At 52.7% G+C, this 17,271-nt stretch overlaps 1 long non-coding RNA gene across 1 annotated transcript; it reads right to left on the bottom strand.

The window, feature by feature from the left end:
* Positions 1-3,717: 3,717 nt before the first annotated feature.
* On the bottom strand, positions 3,718-12,612 carry LOC102951181. The gene is made up of 3 exons (XR_006215675.1): positions 12,282-12,612; positions 9,725-10,613; positions 3,718-9,266 (listed from the first exon to the last, which is right to left on the bottom strand). It is a non-coding gene; the product is annotated as an uncharacterized LOC102951181 (long non-coding RNA).
* Between the last annotated feature and the right edge of the window lie 4,659 nt (positions 12,613-17,271).

Here is a 17,271-nt window from a genome sequence, read left to right as displayed (position 1 = left end):
CTCTCTCAAAAATAAATAAACATTAAAAAAAATTTAAAAAAAAAATTTTTTTTTAACGTTTATTTATTTTTGAGACAGAGAGAGACAGAGCATGAATGGGGGAGGGCCAGAGAGAGGGAGACACAGAATCTGAAACAGTCTCCAGGCTCTGAGCTGTCAGCACAGAGCCTTACGCGGGGCTCGAACTCACAGACCGCGAGATCATGACCTGAGTCGAAGTCGGACGCTTAACCGACTGAGCCACCCAGGCGCCCCCCCCAAAATTTTTTTTTTTAATGCCAAGTGTAATACTGACTTTAAGGGCTTAGATGTAGATTTTCTGGTCATTTAGCATATCTGGGTGAAGACAGCTACCGAACTTGCAGAGCTCATGGTCAGGTAAACCCCTACATGAGTTCTCCTTGCCACATTGACATGATGCTTACTGAAAATGAGCAGATTATTCCCAAACCAGAAGAGGAGGTTGCACAGAAGAAAAAACTATCCTAGAAGAAACTGAAGAAGTGAAAATAATGGCTGCAAATAAATTCAGCATAAAATAAATGCAAATAAAAGTAATGACACTTAAAAAAATAAAGCTGAGTTAGTTTTGTGCAGTATTTTGTTCAGTGTTTCCACTGTTCTGGTAACAATGAAATACATATGCATACATGAGCTGTGGAATATGAATCGCATAATTTTGGTGATTCTGCATTTGAGTTAAATACTCTTACATTCTCATTTAAAACTGACATTTAATAATGTAAGGTTGAAGAGTAAAATTCATACTGATATTTAAAATTTTTAATTTTTTCTTAGAACAACATTGAGTAACAAATAAAAAAAACACCATGATGACTTAAAGAGAGATTATGGAAGAGAGGAGAGCTTTATACTTTAGTATCTTTAATGGCATTTTTAAAAAACTTTTTCAACAAGGAGCCCCACACTTTCATTTTGTCTGGATTCTGCCAATGTAGCTGGCCTAGGGACCAGGTCTCTTAAGGCACAGGTCAAAACTCACACAGCATCACTCTGGTCACAGAATGGATTGGCCAAAGCCAGTCACAAGGCCAGTGCAGAGTCAAAGGGGTGGGTGGTGGAGGGAAATAGAGTCCAAGTTTTTTGTTTGTTTGTTCGTTCATTTGTTTGTTTAATTTAAGTAATCTCCCAGCACAGGGCTTGAATGCACAACCCTGAGTCGCATGTTCTACCAACTGAGGCACACTAGGTGTCCCTAGATTCTAAGTCTTTTTTTTTTTTAAGTTTTTATTTATTTTGAGAGAGATAGCAGGAGCGAGTGCAAGCAGGGGAAGGGCAGAGAGAGAGAGGGAGAAAGAGAATCACAAGCAGTCTCCTTGCTGTTGGCGTAGAGAGTTCGACGCAGGTCTGGATCTCACAAACTGAGAGATCATGACCTGAGCCTAGATCAACAGTCAAATGCTTAACAGACTAAGCCACTCAGGCACTCCTAGATTCCAAGTCTTGAAGGGAGTATTTGATACAGAGATGAGAGGAATTGTCGGTGGCCATCTTTAAGGGCAATATTCAACAACCACTGGTCAAAATCTTTTTCCTCCTCAGGCTTCTCATCTGTAATATGAGAATATTTCCATTTCCTTCCCAGGGTCATTAGAGAATAAAGGAATATTGTGGTTGCCAGTCCTCAGAACATGGCCACTAGCTCATTCAGGATTGGTTGCTCGCCTTTAATCTTGCTTTATAAATGCTTACCTCCTTGCTATCTCATTCTTTCCATTCATGCATTTAGTGTCTCTTGAGTCCTACAACCCAGGTGTTGCCGTAGGTACAGAGAATAAAGCAGACAAAAGTCCCTGTCCCCATGGAGTTTACGTTTTGATAAGAGAGACAGACAAAAGATATGCTCAAATACATGGCATTTTGGGTGGTGATAGATGTTAAGAAAAAAGCAGGAGAGGGGGATAGAGAGTACTGAGGGGGATAGACAGTACTGGGGGGGGGATAGAGAGTACTGAGGGGGGTAGAGTGTACTGAGGGGGGTAGAGAGTACTGGGGGGATAGAGAGTACTGAGGGGGATAGAGAGTACTGAGGGGGGATAGAGAGTACTGGGGGGGATAGAGAGTACTGAGGGGGTAGAGAGCGCTGAGGGGGATAGACAGTACTGGGGGGATAGACAGTACTGGGGGGGTAGAGAGTACTGAGGGGAGATAGAGAGTACTGGGGGAGATAGATAGTACTGAAGGGGGATAGACAGTACTGAGGGGGGTAGAGAGTACTGGGGGGATAGACAGTACTGGGGGGGATAGAGAGTACTGACGGGGGGTAGAGAGTACTGAGGGGGATAGACAGTACTGGGGGGGATAGAGAGTACTCAGGGGTGTAGACTGTACTGGGGGGATAGTACTGGGGGGATAGACAGTACTGGGGGGATAGAGAGTACTCAGGGGGGTAGAGAGTACTGAGGGGGATAGAGAGTACTGGGGGGGATAGAGAGTACTGAGAGGAGTAGAAAGTACTGAGGGGGATAGACAGTACTGGGGGGGATAGACAGTACTGGGGGGGATAGACAGTACTGAGGGGGGTAGAGAGTACTGAGGGGAGATAGAGAGTACTGAGGGGGATAGATAGTACTGAGGGGGGATAGACAGTACTGAGGGGTGTAGAGAGTACTGAGGGGGATAGACAGTACTGGGGGGGATGGAGAGTACTGAGGGGGATAGACAGTACTGAGGGGGGTAGAGAGTACTGAGGGGAGATAGAGAGTATTGGGGGGGATAGATAGTACTGAGGGGGGATAGTACTGAGGGGGGTAGAGAGTACTGGGGGGGATAGAGAGTACTGGGGGGGATAGACAGTACTGGGGGGAATAGAGAGTACTGAGGGGGATAGAGAGTACTGGGGGGAATAGAGAGTACTGGGGGGGATAGAGAGTACTGAGGGGGGTAGACAGTACTGAGGGAGAGGGGGCTGCATCCTGAAGCCAGATCATCCAGGTAAATCCTGAAGGCAGAACCATGAGGATATTCCAGGGAGAGGGAGGGGCTCTGATAGAGGATGGCTGGGGTGTTTGCAGTACAGTCAGGGGCCTAAGGTGGCAGGAGCGGAGAGCCACAGGAGACAGAGGGCAGCTCCTCATGGGCCGTTGTGAGGGTGTTGCCTTACTGTGGAGGAGATAAAAATGTAGGGGCAGGTTTGGAGGAGGTTGCAGTGGGGATCGAGGAAGGGGGAGGGAGGCCAGCAGGATGGTGGCTTGGCCAGGGTGGTCATGGGGGAGGTGGGAGAAATGACCAGATTCCGAATAGTCTCTTGGAGGTCAGCATAGGATTCACTGTCAACTCTCAACAAATCAATCTGGTATAGAAAGCAGACATCCTCAAATTCTCATTTTATAGAAAAGAAAATCTTCTGAGTGACTAGCACAGTGTCAGGGGCAGGCAGGAAGGCTGTGGGATCCGTCTGAGGCTGACTGTAATGGGCTGTGTGTGGTCTACACGTGGGTGTGTCTACAACGTGCCTTTGCTGGGTGTCTTATTTGTCCCCTCATCTCCATCTGTGACCCACTGCCACCTTCCATCCTCTGTTCTCCCTATATCTTTAATTTTTTTTAATGTTTATTTATTTTTCAGAGATAGAGACAGAGCATGAGCAGGGAAGGGTTGGAGAGAGAGGGAGACACAGAATCCGAAGCAGGCTCCAGGTTCCGAGCTGTCAGCACAGAGCCTGATGCGGGGCTCGAACTCTTGAACCACGAGATCATGACGTGAGCCAAAGTCGGACTCTCAACCGACTGAGCCACCCAGGTGCCCCACCCTATATCTTTTTATAAAACGCTTATCGGAAGAGAGAGAGAATGCACGGGTGCACAAGCAGGGGAGGGCAGCGAGGGAGGGAGGGAGGGAAATAGAGAATCCCAAGCAGGCCCTGTGCTGAGCTCCGACCTGGGGTTGGATCTCACCACCGTGAAATCATGGTCTGAGTGGAAGCCAAGAGTCGGACACTTCGCTGACCATGCCACCCAGGCGGCCCTGCTTATGTCTTACAGACCCATCCAGACCCATCTTCATCCTCCTCCCAGGCCTGTTTCCAAAGGGCCTAGGTACTTCTGGCGGCCAGGGGAGCCAATCTACGTCTAGGAGAGTGTGTAAATGTGTGTGTGATGCTTGTCAGGTTGGTGTGCCTTAGATGAGCGTGAATGTCCCCAGGGCACGCCCCTAGTGTCTGAGTGTCACTTTGGCTGTGTGAGGGTGTGTGTGCATGCTCCCGACTGTGAGAATCCACACATGTGGGAGCTTAACGGTCTGAGCGTGTGTGAGCGCGTGATGTGTGCATGTGTGTGCAAACACGTGAGCGCACGGAGGTGTTCTCTCTCCCCTCTGCCCATTCAGATTTGCTCCTATCCTAAAAACCCCAGGCCACACCCACCTTTTTTCTGATTCCTGACCTCCCAGTGCCCCATCTGTCAAAACCACACAAGGGCCAGCATCCCATCCTTGGCTGGTGGTCTGGCTGGTTTAGAGGGGATTCCATTTCCTAGTCTGCAGGGCAGGGCGGGCCTGCGTGCACACCCCACCCTAGGTCTATCGTGTCTCCTGAGGTCAACGGCCCCTCCTTCTGCCTCCCCTGCAGGTTTCTTTAATGGAGGGAGAGGCCCTGACCTCAGAAGGGTCTGGCCGGCGGGTCTGGTGGCCTCCAACAGCCCAAGGCAGGTGGGGCAGAAGGTAGTTGCACCCTCAGGCTTCCTTCCTCCGTGACAGTGGCCAGCTGACGAGGATGGGAGTCCACACTGCATTGTCTCAGTGAGTTCCCAGGGGCCCATTGCTGGGGCCTTGGGACCCCAGAGCCTTGTCCCCACTTAGGGACCCCTGTGGGTCCCAGGGCAGCTTGGCCCCACTCTTTGCTTCCTTCCTGCACTCTCCCTTTAGGAGCCCCCAAGCCTTGGGCCTCCTCCCAAGCTCTGGCCCCAGAGTATTCACAGGCTTCTTCTGGTCTAAGCCCTTTTCCTTCTCTGTCTCCTTCTTTCTGAGACATTGGTTCCCCAGAAAGCCCTTCAGCCTCTCCTATAGTTACCAGAGGATCCTTTTTCTTTAACTCACTAGAAATGGACCCTTGCTACAAGCAAGGTGAGCAGGTGCCTGGAGGCATGGGGTCACTTCAGTCCATCCCCAGGCCAGCCTGCCCTTCCCTCAGTCCTGGCCAGGCACACTCTAGCCTCAGGGTCTTTGTTCTAGTCTTTTTCTGTCTGGAATGTTCTTCCCCAGACCCTGCTTGGCTCCTCCCTCTCCAAACATTTGTCAACATGTCTTCTCAATGGGGCCTACCTGGTCCACCCAATTTAATACTGTGGCCTGTGTGCACGCACGCACACACACACACGCACACCCTCATGCCCTCTGGCCCTCCCAGCACGTATTATCTCCTGGCCCTGCCCTGCCTCCCCGTTTTCTCACTACACCCGTCACCTCCTTACATACAACAGAATTCATCTAGTCTGTCTATCGTGTCTCCCCTACAAGAATGCTGGCCCCGTGAAGGCAGGGATCTTTGTGGTATTCCCTTTTATTTCCCAGTGCCCGAAACTGTGTGGAGCCATTTAGCCGCTCCACAGACATTTGTTTTGGTTGCTGGGACGGCTGCTGAGAGAAGAGAGAATCTGTGGGAGAAATGGCTGCTTTTCCCCCAGGCCTATGGTCCCAGTAAGGGCTGGGGAGGGGGGGCTGTCCAGCTCCCTCTACCCCACCTGCCCTGCTGGGGGCACTGGGCCAGGGAGCCACCCCCCCCCCCAAAACAATACTGGCCCCATGCGTGCATGCTGGCACACACCTGTGCACCCGGCATCTGCAGCCCCACCACCCACCACCCACTGACGTGGCTGTGGTTTCGAGGCCCCAGAGGTGCAGATTAGAGACAGAGTGTCCTGTTTTCTGCCGCTGAAGCAGCAGGTGGGGGCGGGGGACAGGCTCGCCTGCAAACAAGCACATGCAGAGGTCCCTTCTCCTCCCCTTCTTGCACACACATGCACACACATGCACACACATGCACACACACACACACACAGATGGACAGCCAGGTGGCCCAGACTGGCTGCTGTTCGGTGTCAGTACGGGAGCCATGCCTCTGTCTGTACCGGGCCCTGCTGCAGGTGGGGAGAGGGGACAGAGGAAGAGGCTGCAAGTTCCCTTCCCAGCGCCTGAGCTGCCGCCTCAGGGCTTCATGCCCACCCAGCATGGCCACCTAGCCTCACGTGTCAGGTCTTTCCTTTGGGGGAAGCATTGTCCTCTTTTACCTTCTGTCAAAACCACATCCCCATAGGAGGGGGCCCGCATTCAGCCCTCCGTGGGGAGGAGCAGGTCTGCCTCTGTCACTCCTGTGCTCCATGGTGCACTCAGCAGCTGGCCGGACCGCCACGGCTTCCCCCTGGGCCTGTGGGGTCCAGCCCAACCCCCTGGGCCAGTGCCTTCCCTGCTCCAGGAGTCCCCGATTTGAGGGGAGATGAGTGTGGCCTCTGGAAGCAGGCCTCCTCTGAGAATGTCAGCTCTGCATGACCTTAGGCGAGTCACTTCACCTCTCTGTGCCCCAGTTTCTCCCCTGGTAGAGCTGTTGTAAAGACGAAATTGGTTCATGTATGCAAAGTGCTTAGCCCAGCACCTGCTGTGGAAGTTGTCAGTGAATGTTAGCAGTCACTATGATGGTTTCCTGCCTCAGAGCCACGAGGGGCTGAGGAATGGCTTGGGTCAGGGCTCGCGGCCCAGCTCTGGCCTCCCAGACTGAGCCAGCAGCTTCCAGGCCCAGCAGCAGCTCATTGGAGACTCAGAGTGCCAGGCCATACTGGGGAATCCTAACGCAGAAGGTGGGCCAAGGGAGGGGGCTCACACCTCAGCCTGCAGCCATCTGTGTGGCACAGGAGTCCCCCAGTCTCCCAGCCACGGGTTGGTCCCCCTGCGGCCTTCTGGTTCTCCAAGCCCCCTTGCCTCACAAGGCGCCCCTCAGGCCATCTCCTGCAGTAAGAATGCCCGTCAATCTTGCTGCCAGAGCACCCACAGTTCCTACTCCTCAGGGCCTCAGGCTCCTCAAGTATGAGAGGGCATAAAAACTCCCACACCACGGGATTAACGTCAGGGGAGGTCATGGATGGAGACTGCGTGGCCTTGGCAGCCAGTCAGGGCCAACTCTTGTTACTGCCTGCACCCCAAGGCTGGCAGGTCCTGCTTGCCGCGCCCGGGCTCCCCGCAGTGTCCAGGAGCCCAGGCTCACGGCAGGCGTCAGGAAGGAGCTGTTGCCCAGGGTGGGCTGGAATGAACCGGGGAGCCCCGGGAGCTGAGAAGGGGGCGTGATGACCGAAGCCTGTGGGTGAACAGTGCTCACCCCAAACAGAGCTTGAATGAAGGAGGAAGGAAGAGAGGACGGGCTGAGCACACCCTGGGCCCCAGAGGAAGTTGAACGCTGGGCCGCGGTGTGACAGTTCAAGGGCCTGTGCACCACAGCTCCTCACCCCACCTCGCCTGCTGACGTCAGTGGGGAGTGCATGACCCTGCCTGCCTCCTCCCCCAGGCCCCAGATCTTTGAGGTGGGGGTCCCAGCCTGGGGGCTCCCACAGCTAAACTCTGCACAACCGGGCACCCAGCAGAGCTTTGCGTCTTCAGGTCGACTTTGCCCTGTCCAGGCTCCTTTAGTAAAAGGCAACCAGTTAACAGCACCTCTTCACTCACCCGCACCACCTCACATCCCCCAGGTGTGCCCTAGAAGATATCTATTAAGCATCTATTGTATACAAGGTGGTTTCACCTCCATGAGTTCATTTAATCCTTCACAATACCCTGAGGTGAATATTCTATGGGTAAGGAAAATAGCTCAGAGGGGCTAAGTAACCTGCCTGAGGTCACACAGCTTGTAGGTGACAGAGCTGGCCTCCCAACTCAGGCTCCTATAGGTGAGTGAATTCGTGCTGGAGGAGCCCTTGGAGAGCCAGTACAACTAGGCCTCTGGTTTGCCAAGGAGGAAATGGATACCCAGTGCCGAGAAGCCAGTGCCCTAGGCTGTGCCCCGGGCTCCTGGCAGAACCAGATAGGATTAGCAAACTTTCTTTCGGCATTAGATGCCTGGCAGGAGGGGCTCTGCCATGAAGCCTTCTTCCTTCACTGCCTTCAGGTCTCCACTTAGAGGCCACCACCTTAGAGAAAAGTCTGGACAGTCCTAGCTGAAGGAGGGCCCTATCATCCTCCACCTCTTAGCCTGGCTTTATTCTTTGCAGCACCTACAGTCATCTGCAGTTCTATGCATCACATTATTTATTTATTACCCCCCACCCCACCCCAATTAGAATGTGAGCTCCATGAGCTCAGGGAGCATCTACCTTGTTTCCTTGGATAGAACAGTGCCTGGCACAAATTCAACATTTTTTGTGTGGAATGAATGAAAGAATGAATGAAGTCAGATGATAAAGGAAGAGTCTTATGCTTTATGGGGGATAGTTTAGTGTAAAGATGAACTTACTAAGGGCAAACCAAATAGATAATTCTAGGTGGGGGAGGGGAGTGAGAAGTAATTTAGGAAAGAGAAGGGGCAGGGCCAGCATGCGCAGACATGAGGTCTGGCACATAGACTGTAAAGTAAATGGTGTCCCCTCCAGTTGTTCAGCTCTCAACTTCGACGACAATACAAGGTGACTCTGGGGATGGGAAGAACACAACAGTTTTGGCCCCTTCAGCAGACCGGAGGGGGTGAGGGAGCGAGGAGTCGAGGCAGCTCGACAGGTGCCTGCAGCAGGAGGAACAGGCTGTACCCACCATGAGGACGCCACGTGGTCGCGGTTAGCAGTTTGCCATCCGGTGGCATTGTCTCCACAGACGGTCGTCCAACCAGGGGGAGCAAGCGTTCTGCTGTTAGCAATCTCTAGTACCTGGAGCACCCCTGTGGGATGCGGGTGGGGAAATCACCCAGACATACCCCACAAACACACACCAAACGCTGTGGACAGAGATTATCACCACAGCAGGAGGGAGGGCTGTTTCCTGAGCCAGCAGGGAGCTCTGAAGGCGGAGGACACTGTGTTCTGAGACCTCTCCACAGAGCGGAGGACTCGGTGAGGAACCCGTCCCGGCCCCCTTCTTCCTCCTTAGTCCTACAGGCTGGGCACAACAACAATCACCCTGTGCTTGTGGGGCCCCATCTTCGATGAGTCACCTTGCCCACGGCGAGCCTTGCGGGGTGATGTTATCGGCTCCTCTGCTTGCTTAATTCCCTGGTTGACATCACCGTTGCCTGGTCTTCCCCTTCTCGGCACTGCAAGCCTGAAGGCTGGCATATCCTGGAAGAGAAGGCGGTAGAGGTCATTTGCCAAGAAGCTACCAGGGCAAGTAAATTGGGACCCTCAGTCACTTGGCCATTAGCACCAAGGTGCTTGGCCTAGTTTCTTGCTTTGCGGGACAGAGGTCTTGGTTTACTTCCCGGGAAATGCTATCTGGAGCCTGTGTCTTTGGGGCGTGGTCCCCAAGGCCAGCCCTCTGCTGCCTCAGGCATCTGCTTCCAAGTTCTGTCTCTTGCAGGCCTATCTGTGATGGGCCCAGGATTTCCCAGGCCCAGACTGGGCTGCCTGCTGGCCTTCTGCCCGCCTCTCTGTCCAGCCACTGTGCCCAAGACCCAGCTCCCTCAGAGGCCCCGGCTCCTTCCTTGCTGGTCTCCTGCCCCCACTCCTGAGCAGCCTCCTGGGAGCCTAGGCCTGTCCTCCTCTGCCACAGCCTAGCATTCCCTCTGGCCTCCCCTGACCTTGTCACCCTTCTCAGTGCTGCCCCGTGGTCAGTGGCACATGGAAGGTGCCATGGAGTCGGCAGAGCAGTGGCAGGGGTGGCCACACACACGTGGCCAGGTGGGATGAGAAGGGAAGGGTTCAGTCCTCTTCCCACACCGTCCTACTCTGGCCCCTCCCTGCCATCTGAGCTGGACAGCAGAGGGGTGAGGTGGAGAGGTGCAGAAGGGGCTCCACTCAGGCCACTGGGGCGGGACCTCAGTCCTCGATGGGAGGCTGGCCAAGCTTGGCAAGTGAGGGAGGCAGTGAGGGGAAGTGGGTGGGGCTGGGCAGGGAGCAGAGCCAACCCTTTGAACTGCCCAGGCAGCATCCTCTGTGGCCCCAGGAGACAGCGCCTCAAATGTCACTGCCAGAGGCCAGGGAAGGGGGAGGGGGAGGTTGCTCAACACCAGCCACTTTTATACTAATTATGTGACCAAATGAATTGTTCTTAGAAGGAAAAAGAAAAAACAAACAAAAAAAACCTCAAAACCCACCACTGAGGTCATTCCTATTACCCCCAGCAGCCAATGAGCAGATCCTGAGAACAGATAGCATACCTGGGCCAGGGCTAGCTCTCCCCCACTCACCCTGTGGCCAGAAAGAGCCATCAGTCAGCCTGGCCACTCTGCACCCAAACCCTGGCTGCCTCGGCATCCTGGAATGTCGTAGAATGCTGTTCCAAGTAAGAAGGGGGTGAGCCTAGAGAGAGGCCTGGAGGAGCAAGCCTGGGCTCAGCCCCACACACCCTAATCTCTTTGGGCCTCTGTTTCCCCACCTGTCAGATGGAGGAAACCACTGAGGAGTCAATGAGATAATAACTGTGAAAGTGCTGAGCGGTGTTCATTAGCCAGTGAAGAGGCCGGGGTCCTGCAGAGAAGGGAACAGGGAGTCAGGAAGAGCTTCAGAGAAAAGGACACACCTCGGTGATTTAAGAACGTTAAATCAGGTGACTCCTGCTCTCGACTCTTTTCGGTCCCCTTTCAGCCCTGACTTGTGTTCTTATTCGCTCTCGGGGGGGGTGTACACCTTGAGAATGACGGGCACCAGTGTTGAACTTAGCCTGTGGTCTGCTCAGACCCCTGGATCCCTTTTCAAGTTCGAGGACGCAGCGTCCTCAGTTTAGTCTAGCGGGTGGGTGTTCTGTTGTAGTACTTTCCTCCTAGGCCACAAACCAAGCTCAAATTCTAGTCAACCCTGACTGCTTTCCTTAGTTGGAGAGTAGAGCCTGATTCTGGCTGTAGTTTGAGCACTTATCCTTCTTTAATCCTGAGCCCAAAGCTCACCTCCACTTACAAAGCCCACACACACATCAAACTCATTTACCCCAGACTGAACTTGTCTTCCTTGCAGTGGCCTCTTCCGCTGCTAGATCTTAGTTCATGGTAAGACTCCCCATCATGCAAGCCAGAGGCTGAGTCATCCTTGACCACCACCTTCTGTCCATCACATCTGATTAGCCGTCTCATCTAGTGGATTCTAACACTTCGGTATCTTGAGTTTTCATCCTTCCCCTCTCCCCTGCCCCCATTCTGTAAGAGTTGAGATACCCATCTCTTTCCTTAAGAACAGCTCGTAGAACCCAGTAGACCTCCTGGACCAAGCTCCACACAGCTGCCAGGGGACCGACTGCTGACGGAACCCTCCCCTCCTGGAGGCTCCTGCCAGCCTTGCCAGCCTCATGGCCCAGCTCTGCGGGACAGGGACAGACCATGTACACGCTGGAAACGGCTGGGCTGAAACTGCTCATTAGGGTTACTCAGGCTGCTGAGAATGCCTTTCTCCTCCCTGTCAGCCTGGAGAGTGTCCTCCTCCTCCAGGAGGCCTCTCAGACTGGCTGCGTCTGTGCATGTTGCTCCTTCCTCGGTGCCCAGCTCTCCTCTGCTCATTGCGGGCTAGGCGTGCCCTGCCTTGTGGCGCCTCCACGGCTGTAGCCTCGTCTTCATCCTCTCTCCACCCAGACCCTGATTCCACCAAGAGAGCAGTGGATAGTGCCAGGCAGACCTGGGTGGCGTTCAGTTTTGCCCGTTTCCCACTGGGGACACGGGACAAGTTATCTGTCTCCGAGCTTTCCTTCCCTTGTCTATCAAAATGGGTTAATACCTCTACCTGCTTCTCAGGATGGGTAATTGAGCCAGTCAAGTGCTTGGCACAGAGCCTGGAACACCACGGGAGGGTAGCAAATGGCACCCACGGTTTCCAGTGTTGCCACCCCTTACAAAGACGTAGGAAACAGTGCTGACACCTCAGCCCTCCTGTCCCTTCCCTAGAGCTCTCCTTCAGCTCAGGCCCTTCGTCCCCTCTGCCCTTGTTCAGACCCCTCTGTTCATCTCCTTTCTGGCTGTCTGCTCTCTGCACCTGGACAAGGTCTTAGGCAATGCTGCCTGGTCCCCTTTTGCCATACCTTCCTCCCCATGGGGAGCTCTTCCTCCCCATACCACCACCCCCCTCCGCCTCTCCAACTGCTGTCCATGGGGGCGGCCATGCTCGATGTCAGAACTGTTCTCAGCCTGGGGTCAGTGTGGCTGCTGTGCTCACCTCACACATTGCAGTTGCCGCGGTGTGCTCAACAAGGCCCCGAAGTTTGCCCCCAGCCATACTGGGAGTGCGTTGCTGAATTGGCCAGCTAGTAAACCCAGGTCTTCTGGCTCCAAAGCCAAGACTCTATCCAGTCTGCCCTGGAGCCATTCCTTTCAGTCTTTTTTGCATCTATGCGACTCAGTCTCCTCATCTGCAAAATGGGCACAAGAATTCCTCCTCCTTCTTCTTCTTCTTCTTCTTCTTCTTCTTCCTCATCTGGAGGAAGGGAGAATGGGGTTAATCTAGGAAGTTGTAACGAGCTGGAGACCCTGCTGTGTACAAGGCAGTCGAGCCTGGATGAGTGTGTGTGTGTGTGTGTGTGTGGTGGTGGTGGCGGGGGGGGGGGGGGGGGGGGGGGGGGGGGGGTGGTGCATATAACAGGACAGAACAAGTTTGGGAAGCTAGTTCTGCCTGCTCCTTTCCAGCAGTCCGAGCCCTGTGCCTGAATCCACAGCGCCCCCTGCTGGCGAGTCACCCCAGAAGCTCCCTGTGGGCAGCACCAGCCCTACACTTTGCTTTTCCCTAAGGCGACCCCAGGGAAGCTGTCGCTCCTGCCCTCAGGGTGCCCAATCTGAGGGTTGACAGGCACCCATGGCCCAAGAAGCCCAGACTGGGGGTGGCGAACCAGTGTGAGATGGGAGCTTCCTAGGCCAATGGTTCCCCATTGTCTGCCATAAATCCACTGAAATCTCTTCCCGAGAAAGGTCTGCAGCTGGGCAGAAACCCAAAGAAATGGTCGGTTCCAAGCCCAGCAGCTACCCCTTGATTAGGACCACCAGTAACCCCATCCCCCATGGACCATCTGGGGAGTCATTAGATGAGGGCAGACCCTGGGGAATGGAGGGGAGGGGCTGGTTAGGCCCCTGCTTGAGCTTGGGCTGGACCCCCTCATCAGTGCCCTTACCATCCAGACACATCCTCCCAGCACAGCAGATCCCAGACCACCCTCCCCCACTCCTCTCCAGACCTTTCCTCCCCATCTCCGCAGCCTCATTATCTCAGCATTTCCATAGCCTGATTCTGTGTTGGGTGCTGGCTATTCAGGGACAAGCAAGGCCCTAACCGGTCCCCCAGGAGCTCAGGCATGGCACTGTTTCTCCCATCTTCCCCTGCTCATTCATCCGCAGCATCTTCCCTGTTCTGGAGGAAGGCAGCCATATGTAACACTCCCCAGATTAAGATCCAGCCAGCTGTGGCCACCTCTCCCCAGAAAGTCTCCACCATTCCCCACCCTGGGTTTTGTTTGCTGTTTTTGAGACTTTTCCCTCAAACTGTGACCTTCCCAGACTGCCGATATAAAGCGGAGATTGCATTCTTCCTCCTCCAGGAAGCCTTCCTGGATGAATCCTAGCCTCAATGATTTTTCCCTACTTCAACCTTTTTCATGATCTGCTGGCACACACTGCATTGTTCTGGGTACATTTATTATTCTATCTGCCCCATAGGAGCTCCAGGCCTCAGGGGGAAATAGCTATGTCCTCTTTCCCTATACCCCTGGCAAGACCATGCATGCTCCTTTCAGTCCACATAGCTCAGTGTTTTTCAACTGGGCATGGTTTCGCCCCCAGGGAAGTTTGGCAACGTCTGGAGAGAATTCCGGTTGTCATGACTAGCAGAAGTGTGCCACTGGCGTCTGGTGGGCAGAGACCTGGGATGCCGTGAACCATCCTACAGGGCACCAGGCAGCCCCATGACAAAGAAATATCCAGCCCAGAATGTCAACAGTGTCGAGGTTAAGGAGGACTGATTTAAATGAATTCACAGATTGAGTATTAAAATAGTGGCCAAGAAGGGGTAATGGCTCACTCAAAAGAAGGGGGCAGAGAGCAGGCATTTCAGAACAGCCTCTCCCCACATGGCCTTTTCAATCCCACACGGTTCGGTTGTGTCTTGCGTAAGTGGAGGCTGACCTTAGCCAGTGGAGGAGGAAGCGGGGCCTGTCTAGAGGACCCACAGGGAAGTGGGTGTTGCGTGGGAGAACCCTTTGGGAGCAGGGAGTAGCTTGGCCTCAGCTTAGTCATCTGTAAAATGGGGATGGGTGTTCCCTTCCAGTTCTAATGGTTGAAGGTCCTAAACCGAGCCTTTTGGATATGGACAAATCCTCCCCCGCCCCCCACCCCACACCCCCATACTGAGGGGCAGGAGCCCTCCCTCAGGGCTAAGGGTGGAGTACCAGCCATCAGCCCCTTAAACAGATGTGGGGGGTTATTGTGGCTTTAATTGCCCTCCCAGGAGCAGCTGTAAGAACAAGAATGCTTTGATAGGCTTCATCAAAGCTGACTGGGTGGTGAGGGGGGAGCCTTCAGCTGGAAACAGCTGTTAGCCAGGCCCCCATGCAGAGGTGGAGGAGGTGAAAGGTGCCCCCCACTTTGGGTGGGGCTAAGAATGTTCCAAAGACTGGTTACCCTGAGACAGCCCTCTCTAGAGGCTTCTCGGGGTTCTCCGCGCCCTCCTTGGGTGGGCTTGGGTGACCCAGGGCCCTTGGCAACTGAACAGAGGCAGCTCTTTCACTGGAGCTGGGCGTCTGGCTCCTAATCCCTAGGGCAGGGGTCCACACGGGGGTGGGGCGAGGCCAGCCCTCCCTGCCCCCTTAACTCCATAGAGTCTCTGGGTCTCTGGTAAGTGGGGAGAGAGGGCACCTTGGGCAAGTCTCTCCCCAGAGCGCACAGACCTGCCTCACAGGGATCCAGAGCTGTCAAGGAAAGGCTTGGTCTTTGAGGAGAACAAACAGGAACCCAAGCTACCTTGAAACCTCTCCGCCAGACAGCACCCCTTCAGTATTTTCCGCAGTCATTTTGACTTTACACTTAACACCCACCTGGCACCCCCATCCAACGTACACCCAGCGCCCCACACACACTCCCAGCTGAGTGCAACACTCGCTGGGGACAGCGGAGACATAGCCAATCTCAGCTGCATCCCCAGCCGTCCTACGCCTGGGTGCTCATCCTGAACCCCAAACGTCCAAGGCCATTCAGCTAAAGCTTCTCCCAACCCTGCCTCCTCAAGCTGCTGAAAACAAAACAAAACAAAACCAAAAATAAAAAAAACCCTGAACATGTTCCCCAAAGACCTTTGTTTTTCACATCAGGCTAAAGCAATAGATTACCTGAGAGCTGGATTCTCAAAAGATGTCACCCTAAATGGTGATGCTAATGATGGTGGTGGTAAATTGCAGCCACAACTGTCAGCATTTCTTGAGCACTAACTGTCCCCTGGGAACTACGCTCTGCGCTTTACTTACATCCTTCATCCAACCCTCGCAGCATCCCGTGAGGTGGGAACCGTTAGCATGCCCATTTACAGGTGAGGCAACTGAGGCTCAGGGAAGTTAAAGAGTGTCTGTAGAGATGCCAGCATCAGAACCGGGGAGAGATCAGGTGGACACGTGGTGGGCAACACGAGGGTGTGGGTCAGTGTGTATGTGGTCTGTGTCTGCCACAGGACCCCCTTTCGGGAAGACCCCCAAATATGCTCCCACCCACACTGCCCGAGCTGCCTTGTAGCTCTTGGGTGAAGCACGATCCCCTGACATTCTTCCCCACCAGTGTGGAGTGTGTGGTCAGACCAGGAGGTTCTGGGGCCTGGGGGTCTGGCTTCTGGAGAAAAATCTGGAGTTGGGGGTTGGTGCTCAGGCAGAGCTGGTAACCAGGTGAGCTGGAGGCCCTGGTTCTTTTTTTTTCTTTTTTTTAAGCGTGGGAAGGATTCACACAATACAAACACAAATACGGGTATGAAAGTCCATACACAACCTGATAAGGGTATTGTCACAGGAATTAAGACATTATAATGAGAACATTTCGGAATTCATAATATGCCTTCTTATGAGATATCAACTCTGTCCCCAGTTTGACTGATTGTTAAAGCATAAGTCTGAGCTGATCTAGACTATGTGCATTCCGAATATTTGACACTAGCATCAACCCTGAACTCCCTGTGAATCAACGCTTTTATTTTTTAATTTTTACTTATTCTAGTTTTATTGAGAGATAATTGTATTGGTTTCACCCTGTAGAAGTTCAAGGTGCACAACAATGATGTGATATATGTATATATTGCAAAATGATTACTACAATGCATTTAGTTAACCTCCATCAGCCTTACATAGCTACACATTTTCTTTTCTTGTGGTGAGAACTTTCCAGATTAACTCTCTTAGTAACTTTCAAATATACAATAGGGTTTTGGTAAAGTGCAGTTACCATGCTGTGCTTTGTATCCATAAGACCTATTTTTTTTATAATTGAAAGTTTACACCTTTTGACCACCTTTGCCCAATTGTCCCCCCAACCTCACCCTCTGCCTCTGGTAACCATAATATCCCATGTTTCTATGAGTTCTGTTCTTTTCAGATTCCATCTGTAACTGAGACCATACAGTATTTGTCTTTCTCTGTGTGACTTACTTCACGGGGCCCTGGTTCTAAGAGGGGCTGTGGACACCTTGGGAGAGAGGCCAGGAAGAAGGAAGGTGTGTCTAAGCTAGAGCTGGGTTTTGTCTCCATAGGGTAGGAGTACATAGGAAAAAATGCCGGGGGGGGGGGAGGGGGAAGCATAAGGAACTTTCTGGAAATCTGTGCCTTTTGCCTTCTTTCTGAACTTCCCTTCTCCCCCCCCTCATCCCTCCTCCTACCCAGAACCAGGATCCAATTTCCTCTTTTTTTCAAAATACAACTCAAAACAGATTTAATCTCTGGGGATTGTTCTGTGAAGGAAACCTGTAGAGGCAAGTTGTCTCTGAACTTGTGAGATATATAAATAAATAAATAAATAAATATATATATATATATAATATATATATAAATATTTATATATAATATTATTATATATATTATATATATTATATAATATATATAATAATATTATATATAAATATTTATATTTATTTATTTATATATCTCAGAAGTCTGAAAATAAAAAGTCCATTTGGCATGTGAAGCCACTTGACT

Source organism: Panthera tigris, chromosome A3 (genome assembly GCF_018350195.1).
Source record: "Panthera tigris isolate Pti1 chromosome A3, P.tigris_Pti1_mat1.1, whole genome shotgun sequence".
NCBI classification, from domain to species: domain Eukaryota; kingdom Metazoa; phylum Chordata; class Mammalia; order Carnivora; family Felidae; genus Panthera; species Panthera tigris.
The sequence above is the reverse complement of the archived record's forward strand: the minus strand, read 5'-3'. Positions and strand labels throughout refer to the sequence as shown.